Source organism: Arachis ipaensis, chromosome B6 (assembly GCF_059453495.1).
Source record: "Arachis ipaensis isolate K30076 ecotype BB chromosome B6, ASM5945349v1, whole genome shotgun sequence".
NCBI classification, from domain to species: Eukaryota; Viridiplantae; Streptophyta; class Magnoliopsida; order Fabales; family Fabaceae; genus Arachis; species Arachis ipaensis.
Window position 1 is genome coordinate 80,733,210 of NC_142441.1, and position 8,956 is coordinate 80,742,165.

Here is an 8,956-nt window from a genome sequence, read left to right on the forward strand (position 1 = left end):
AGAGCTCCTCACCCCCAACAATGGAGTTTAGAGACTCATGCCGTTAAAGAGTACAAAGTTCAGATCTAAAATGTCATGAGATACAAAATAAATCTCTAAAAGTTGTTTAAATACTAAACTAGTAACCTAGGTTTACAGAAAATGAGTAAACTCTGATAGATAGTGCAGAAATCCACTTCCGGGGCCTACTTGGTGTGTGCTGGGGCTGAGACTTAAGCTTTACACATGCCTAGGCTGTTTTTGGAGTTAAACACTAGGTTGTAACCTGTTTTGGGCGTTTAACTCCAACTTGTAACCTGTTTCTGGCGTTTAACGCCAAAATAGGGCAAAGAACTGGCGTTGAACGCTAGTTTGAGTCGTCTAAACTCGGAGAAAGTATAGACTATTATATATTTCTGGAAAGCCCTGGATGTCTACTTTCCAACGCAATTAAGAGCTCTCCATTTGGACACTTGTAGCTCCAGAAAATCTATTTTGAGTGCAGGGAGGTCAGAATCCAACAACATCTGCAGTCCTTTTTCAGCCTCTAAATCAGAATTTGCTCAGGTCCCTCAAGTTCAACCAGAAAATACCTGAAATCACAGAAAAACACACAAACTCATAGTAAAGTCCAGAAATGTAAATTTTGCATAAAAACTAATAAAAACATAGTAAAAACTAACTAAATCATACTAAAATCTATGTAAAAACAATGCCAAAAAGCGTATAAATTATCCGCTCATTAGAGGTGGAGAAGGCTTTTGTTGGTGTTTTGGAAGAGCACTAGGGTCGAGCTCCTCACTTGGACATGAAGAAATTTTTGGGGGATCCCAACCTTCTCCAATCGAAGTTAGGTAGTTCCTGACCTCTTGTCTTAGCGTCATTTCCTTCTTGCTATGGATGTGTGTTTAGTAACTCTTTTGTGTTTCCTTGCTTTTCCTCAGAGATGGCTTCGGGATCTACTTCAATAATGTTCCTGCACAAGACCAAGAAGACTGTCGCTGCTCAAAATCTCCAGAACAAAGGAGCCGGTGAAGGCTCTTCCCGAATTCCTCCGAAGAAGCTGAGTTCGGGTCCTCAGGGTCAGAGAAAGACTATCCCTACTCATGGCGTCCATTTGATTCCTCCTGATCCCCCTTTGGCGAGCTCAGGCACGCCTCCATCTCCTATAACTTTGGGGCTGGCCCTAAAAAATAGAAGACTACTGGCGGGACGGGTATTAATGATAAAGGCTTTGATGGTTTTGGCTGGAGTGAAGAGCACATCTTACCCTACAGCTTTCCTTCCACCGACGATGTGTCCATTCTCAACCACCTTCAGTATATGACTGCATTTGGATGGCTGGTCTGAGCACAACCATTGCCAAGGAATTTAAGAAGTCTCCCATTAGTGCTACTAGGAAATTTCTGGAGGCCGCCCGAGCTTATGTGGACAGGTTGAATGGTTTGAAAACCAAACTGGAAGAAAGAATTAATAAGTTGGAATCAGATTTGGAGAAGGCTAAGGCCCGGGCTACCAAGGCTGAGGCAGCGTAAAAGTTGGCAAAGGAGATGAAGAAGAGGGCTGAAGAGAGGTATTCTCGCACTTATGCGAAACTATTTGACAAGAAGCAAAAGTTCCAATCAACCTATGATAACTAATAAACCACTATTTTGTGGTTTATCCTGTGCTAATTTGAGTGGTTTTTATCAACTCTTTACTCACTTATTCATATGATTTGCATGATTTTACAACTCCTTCCTAGTTTTGTTCTATGATTGAAAACTTGCTTCCTAAGCCTTTAATTTATGTATTTTAATTCCCCTTTATACCATTCGATGCCGTGATCCGTGTGTTAAGTGTTTCAGGCTTTATAGGCCAGGAATGACTTAGAGGATGGAGAGGAAGCTTGCAAAAATGGAAGGAACACAAGAAACTCAGGAGATAACCAGCGAGCATCAACGCACACGCATGGCTCACGCGTGCGCGCGATCTGGAGAAAATCACAGCGACGCATGGGTGTACCTGACGTGTACGTGTGGATTGGAGTTTGCACGGCGACGCGTGCCCGTGCCTGACGTGTACGCGTGACACGCGAAGATGACCAGCGACGCATAAGCGTGACTAACGCGTACGCGTGACATGCACGACCTGTAGAAATCGCAAAAAATGCTGGGGGCAATTTTGGGCCGAGTTTGGACCCAGTTTTCAGCCCAGAAACACAGACTAGATCCAGGGTACAAGCAGAGACTCAACACACATTCTCATTAGCATAGTTTCTAGTTTTAGTTTTGAATCTTAGAAAAAATTCACTACTTCCTCTAGGGTTCCTTTACATTTATAGATTTCTAGTTTTCTAGTTTTATGCTTTTGCTTTGGATATTGAGAAGAGTCACTACCTCCGTGGAAGTTTCATTATTCTAGTTTGTTTTTTTATTCCTTTACTCTTTTATTGCCCATTAACCCTGTTTGGATAAGTATGTTTATAATTTTGGGATTTATTAATGCAAAGAACTACTTTTACCTTTAATTATTTTTCAGTTTCTATTTTATTTAATTTATCATATCTTCTTATATTTCTTTGAACGTTACATTCATGTCAATGGAGTAGATTCCCTACTTGACTATGGGGTTGATTAAAAGGAGACACTTGAGTTGGAATGCTGAAGTGATTAGTTAAATTGGAAGTTATTGGTTAATTATCTATTCACTAACGCTAATCCTTCCCAAATGAGAGGATTAGGACTTGCGAATAAGAGTTAGCTCAATTACTTGACTTTCCTTTATTTAGTAAGGGTTAACTAAGTGAAAATAACAACCTCTTGATACTACATTTGAGAAATTCCAACAAGGATAGAACTTCCAATTAATCTACCCTCGGTCAAGGCTTTTATTTGATTATATAAATTCTCAATCATTTATTTTTCTGTTCTTCAACTCTTAAAAATTCACGGAAAACCCCTGACTAATAAAACGGTACTCTTTTGTCAACTCGTTGGGAGACGACCTGGGATTCCTATTCCCAGTATTTTTATTCTAAACTTGTGACAACCTTTCTAAATTGATAAGCGGATTTTTACTGGTTAAGAACTGTACTTGCAACGTATTTCTTATATTAATTTCTTAATCGGCCAATTTCTACCACGTCAATTTTTGGCGCCGTTGCCGGGGAGTTGCAACAGTGTGCTAATTTATTGGTTGGAATTTATTTATTTGCATTTTTTATTTATTTTATTTTATTACTATGAGCTGTATGTTTCTTTCGTTGAATGACGTGTTCAATGCCTGATCCGAGCTTAGCCGCATTTGATTCTGAAATCGAAAGAACTCTTTCACGTATTAGGCGAGCTCGGCGTCGGTTAGCCTCTGAGGGTGGTGAAGTGGTTATTGCCAATTCACCAGTCTTATCTGAGAGCGAATCTGAAGCATTATTTAAGGAAGAAACAAGCTCCTCTACTACTAATTCAGTTGATTTACGTGCAGGTAACATCGTAGAGCCCAGGAGAATTACTCTCCAAGAAGCTGGAGCCCCAGACTTTACACTGCAACCGTATCAAGCGCGTCACCTGGTGTGGGAAATCATTATTCACACTTTTCACAACTCCGCACAACTAACCAGCAAGTGCACAAGGTCGTCCAAGTAATAAACCTTACGTGAGTAAGGGTCGATCCCACAAAGATTGTCGGCTTGAAGCAAGCTATGGTCATCTTGTAAATCTCAGTTAGGCAGATTCAAATGGTTATGAGGTTTTGATAATTAAAATATAAATAAAACATTAAATAAGATAAAGTTACTTATGTAATTCATTGATAGAAATTTCAGATAAGCGTCTGGAGATGCTTTGTTGCTTCTGAACCTCTACTTTCCTATTGCCTTCTTCCAACCATGCGTGCTCCCTTCCATGGCAAGCTATAGGATCCTCTCAGTGAAAATGGTCCTCTATGGTTTTTGCATGGCTAATCAACTGTCGGATATCTCGTCTAGGATGAAAAATACCAAGCACAACTACCGCATGGCTAATCATCTATCAGTTCCCGCTAGCATCGGAATAGAATCCATTGATCCTTTTGCACACTGTCACTGCGCCCAACATTCGCAGGTTTGAAGCTCATCACAGTCATTCCTTCCCAGATCCTACTCGGAATACCACAGACAAGGTTTAGACTTTGCGGATCCCAGGAATGGCTGCCAATTGGTTCTAGCCTATACCACGAAGATACTAATCTCATAGACTCGGTCTGTGTATTAGATATCCAATAGAATATACTCCAATTGTCGTCCAATGACTATGTTGAACATCATGTAGACCGCTTTGTGGTTGTCAGGCACGTGGATCCTGGCTAAGCGAGTACCGAATATTGGGTGATTGTCATGGGTCACCCCTTGATGAGCGGATAATTTATACGCTTTTTGACATTGTTTTTAGTATGTTTTTAGTAGGATCTAGTTACTTTTAGGGATGTTTTCATTAGTTTTTATGTTAAATTCACATTTCTGGACTTTACTATGAGTTTGTGTGTTTTTCTGTGATTTCAGGTATTTTCTGACTGAAATTGAGGGACTTGAGCAAAAATCAGATTCAGAGGTTGAAGAAGGACTGCTGATGCTGTTGGATTCTGACCTCCCTGCACTCAAAGTGGATTTTCTGGAGCTACAGAACTCGAAATGGCGCGCTTCTAATTGCGTTGGAAAGTAGACATCCAGGGCTTTCCAGAAATATATAATAGTCTATACTTTGGCCAAGAATAGACGACGTAAACTGGCGTTCAACGCCAGCTTTCTACTCAAATCTGGCGTCCAGCGCCAGAAAAGGAGCCAAAACCAAAGTTGAACGCCCAAACTGGCACAAATACTGGCGTTCAACTCCAAGAAGGACCTCTACACGTGCAACACTTAAGCTCAGCCCAAACACACACCAAGTGGGCCCCGGAAGTGGATTTATGCATCAATTACTTACTCATGTAAACCCTAGTGACTAGTTTATTATAAATAGGACCTTTTACTATTGTATTTGGTATCTTTGATCAGTTGTATGCTATCTTAGATCACAATTGAGGGGTGGCCTCTTGGCCATGCCTGGACTTTTACTCATGTATTTTTAACGGTAGAGTTTCTACACTCCATAGATTAAGGTGTGGAGCTCTGCTGTTCCTCAAAGATTAATGCAAAGTACTACTGTTTTCTATTCAATTCATCTTATTTCGCTTCTAAGATATCCATTCGCACCCAAGAAAATGATGAAGGTGATGATTATGTGTGACGCTCATCATCCTTCTCCCTTATGAACGCGTGCCTGACAAACACTTCTGTTCTACATGAATTAAGCTAGAATGAATATCTCTTAGATCTCCTAACCAGAATCTTCGTGGCGTAAGCTAGAATGATGGCGGCATTCAAGAGAATCCGGAAAGTCTAAACCTTGTCTGTGGTATTCCGAGTAGGATTCAATGATTGAATGACTGTGACGAGCTTCAAACTCGCGAGTGCTGGGCGTTAGTTTCAGACGCAAAAGGAGGGTAAATCCTATTCCAGCATGATCGAGAACCGACAGATGATTAGCCGTGCTGTGACAGAGCATGTGAGCATATTTTTAACTGAGAGGAGGGGATGTAGCCACTGACAACGGTGATGCCCTTGCATAAAGCCAGCCATGGAAAGAAGTAAGACTGATTGGATGAAGATAGCAGGAAAGCAGAGGTTCAGAGGAACGAAAGCATCTCCATTCGCTTATCTGAAATTCTCACCAATGAATTACATAAGTATTTCTATCCCTATTTTATTATATTAAATTCGAAAACACCATTATCCATTTATATCTGCCTAACTGAGATTTGCAAGGTGACCATAGCTTGCTTTATACCAACAATCTCCGTGGGATTCGACCCTTACTCACGTAAGGTATTACTTGGACGACCCAGTGCACTTGCTGGTTAGTTGTATCGAAGTTGTGAACCATGGTATTGGCATAATGTTCTTGGCGCCATTACCAGGGAAAGAAAGAGCCATGAATTTTACATAATTAAAGTGTAATCACGATTACGCGTACCAAGTTGCTCACGTTGCCAGGGATTGTTCGAGCCTGGACATCACAATTTCGTGCACCAAGTTTTTGGCGCCGTTGCCGGGGACTTAATTGTTCCTGTTTGGCGCCAAGAATTGTCTGAGATCCCAATCCCGGCAACAACACCAAGTTTTTGGTGCCGTTGCCGGGGATTGTTCGAGTTTGGACAACTGACGGTTCATCTTGTTGCTCAGATTAGGTAATTTTCTTTTTGTTTTAATTTCAAAAATTTTTCAAAAACCTTTCAAAATTTTCTCCTTTGTTTTCGAAAAAAAAATGTTTTCAAAAATTTTAGATTCAAAATTTTAAAGAATGAATTCTAGTGTTTCATGAAGCATGTGAAGCCTGGCTGGCGGTAAAGCCATGTCTAATTCCTTTGGGAATGAGTATGTCAGGCGTGTCATGTCTGAATTACATGCTGAAGCTTGGCTGGCCATTGGCCATGTCTAGTGTTTTGGACCGGAGCTTTCATTGAAAGCTTGGCTGGCTAGTGAGCCATGTCTAATTCCTGGACTGAAGCTTTAGACTAAGAATGCAAGATTCCTGGAATTCATATTAAAAATTTTGGAATCCTTATTTTTCTTTTTCAAATAATTTTTGAAAAAATCCAAAAAAAAATTAGAAAATCATAAAAATCAAAAATATTTTTCTGTTTCTTGTTTGAGTCTTGAGTCATGTTATAAGTTTGGTGTCAATTGCATGTGCATCTTGCATTTTTCGAAAATTCATGCATTCATAGTGTTCTTCATGATCTTCAAGTTGTTCTTGGTAAGTCCTCTTGTTTGATCTTGATGTTTTCTTGTTTTGCATCTTTAGTTGTTTTTCATGTGCATTTTTCGTTTGTTAGAGTCTAAACATGAAAAATTTCTAAGTTTGGTGTCTTACATGTTTTCTTTGCATTAAAAATTTTTCAAAAATGTGTTCTTGATGTTCATCATGATCTTCATAATGTTCTTGGTGTTCATCTTGACATTCATAGCATTATTGCATGCATTCATTGTTTTGATCTAAAAAATTTCATGCATTGCATAATTTTCATGTTTTTCATAAAAATTTCAAAAAAAAAAAAACTATCTTTCCCTTTTTCTCTCATCAAATTCGAAAATTGAGTTGACTTTTTCAAAAATTTTTAAAAATCAAAGTTGTTTCTTATGAGTCAAATCAAATTTTCAATTTGAAAATCTTATCTTTTTCAAAATCTTTTTCAAAAATCAAATCTTTTTCAAAATTCTTAAGTATTTTTGAAAATTCCAAAAATATTTTTCAAAAATCTTTTTCTTATTTTTATATCAAATTTTCGAAAATAACTTAATCAATTAATGTTTTGATTCAAAAATTTGAAGTTTGTTACTTGCTTGTTAAGAAAGATTCAAACTTTAAGTTCTAGAATCATATCTTGTCATTTCTTGTGAATCAAGTCATTAATTGAGATTTTAAAAATCAAATCTTTTTCAAAAACTAATTTCTATCATATCTTTTCAAAAATATCTTCTTATCTTTTTCAAAAATTTGATTTCAAAATATCTTCTCTAACTTTCTAACTTCTTATCTTTTCAAAATTGGTTTTCAAAATTTGTTTCAACTAACTAACTAACTTTTTGTTTGTTTCTTAACTTTTTCAAAACCACCTAACTAACTCTCTTTCTCTCATTTTCGAAAATATCTTCCCCCTTTTTCAAAATTTCTTTTTAATTTATTAATTATTTTAATTTTTAATTTTTAAATCTTAATTATTCAAAAATTACTAACATTTTTCAAAAACTATTTTCAAAAATCACTAACTCTTTTTCAAAAAGCATTTTCGAAAATTCCTTCTCTCTCATCTTATTCTATTTATTTATTCATCTACTAACATCTCATATCACATCTCTGCCATCCTCACAGTTGTGTTTCTTCCATTATATTACATTCTTTGTCTCCCTCTTTTCTTCCACTCACAAAGGGATCCCTATACTGTGGCATAAAGGACCCATATTATTATTATTATTATTTTTGTGTGCCCTCTTCTTTGTCATATGAGCAGGAGCAAGGACAAGAACATTCTTGTTGAAGCAGATCCAGAACCTGAAAGGACTCTGAAGAGAAAATTAAGAGAAGCTAAATTACAACAATCCAGAGATAACCCTTCAGAAATTTTCGAACAAGAAAAGGATATGACAGCCGAAAATAATAATAATGCAAGGAAGATGCTTGGTGACTTTACTGCACCTAATTCCAATTTACATGGAAGAAGCATCTCCATTCCTGCCATTGGAGCAAAAAACTTTGAGCTGAAACCTCAATTAGTTTCTCTGACGCAGCAGAACTACAAGTTTCATGGACTTCCATCTGAAGATCCTTTTCAGTTCTTAACTGAATTCTTGCAGATATGTGATACTATTAAGACTAATGGAGTAGATCCTGAAGTCTACAGGCTCATGCTTTTCCCTTTTGCTGTAAGAGACAGAGCTAGATTATGGTTGGATTCTCAACCCAAAGACAGCCTGAACTCTTGGGATAAGCTGGTCACGACTTTCTTAGCCAAGTACTTTCCTCCTCAAAAGCTGAGCAAGCTTAGAGCTGATGTTCAAACCTTCAGACAGAAAGAAGGTGAATCCCTCTATGAAGCTTGGGAAAGATACAAAAAGTTGACCAAAAAGTGTCCTTCTGACATGCTTTCAGAATGGACCATCCTGGATATATTCTATGATGGTTTATCTGAGCTATCAAAGATGTCACTGGACACTTCTGCAGGTGGATCCATTCACCTTAAGAAAACGCCTGCAGAAGCTCAAGAACTCATTGACATGGTTGCTAATAACCAGTTCATGTACACTTCTGAAAGGAATCCTGTGAGTAATGGGACGCCTATGAAGAAGGGAGTTCTTGAAGTTGATACTCTGAATGCCATATTGGCTCAGAATAAAATATTGACTCAGCAAGTCAATATGATCTCT

General features: G+C 38.0%; 1 non-coding gene across 1 annotated transcript; it reads right to left on the bottom strand.

Moving 5' to 3' along the window:
- Window positions 1-8,569: 8,569 nt before the first annotated feature.
- LOC148561493 (small nucleolar RNA R71) lies at window positions 8,570-8,677 on the bottom strand. The gene has a single exon (XR_015886947.1). It is a non-coding gene; the product is annotated as a small nucleolar RNA R71 (small nucleolar RNA).
- Between the last annotated feature and the right edge of the window lie 279 nt (window positions 8,678-8,956).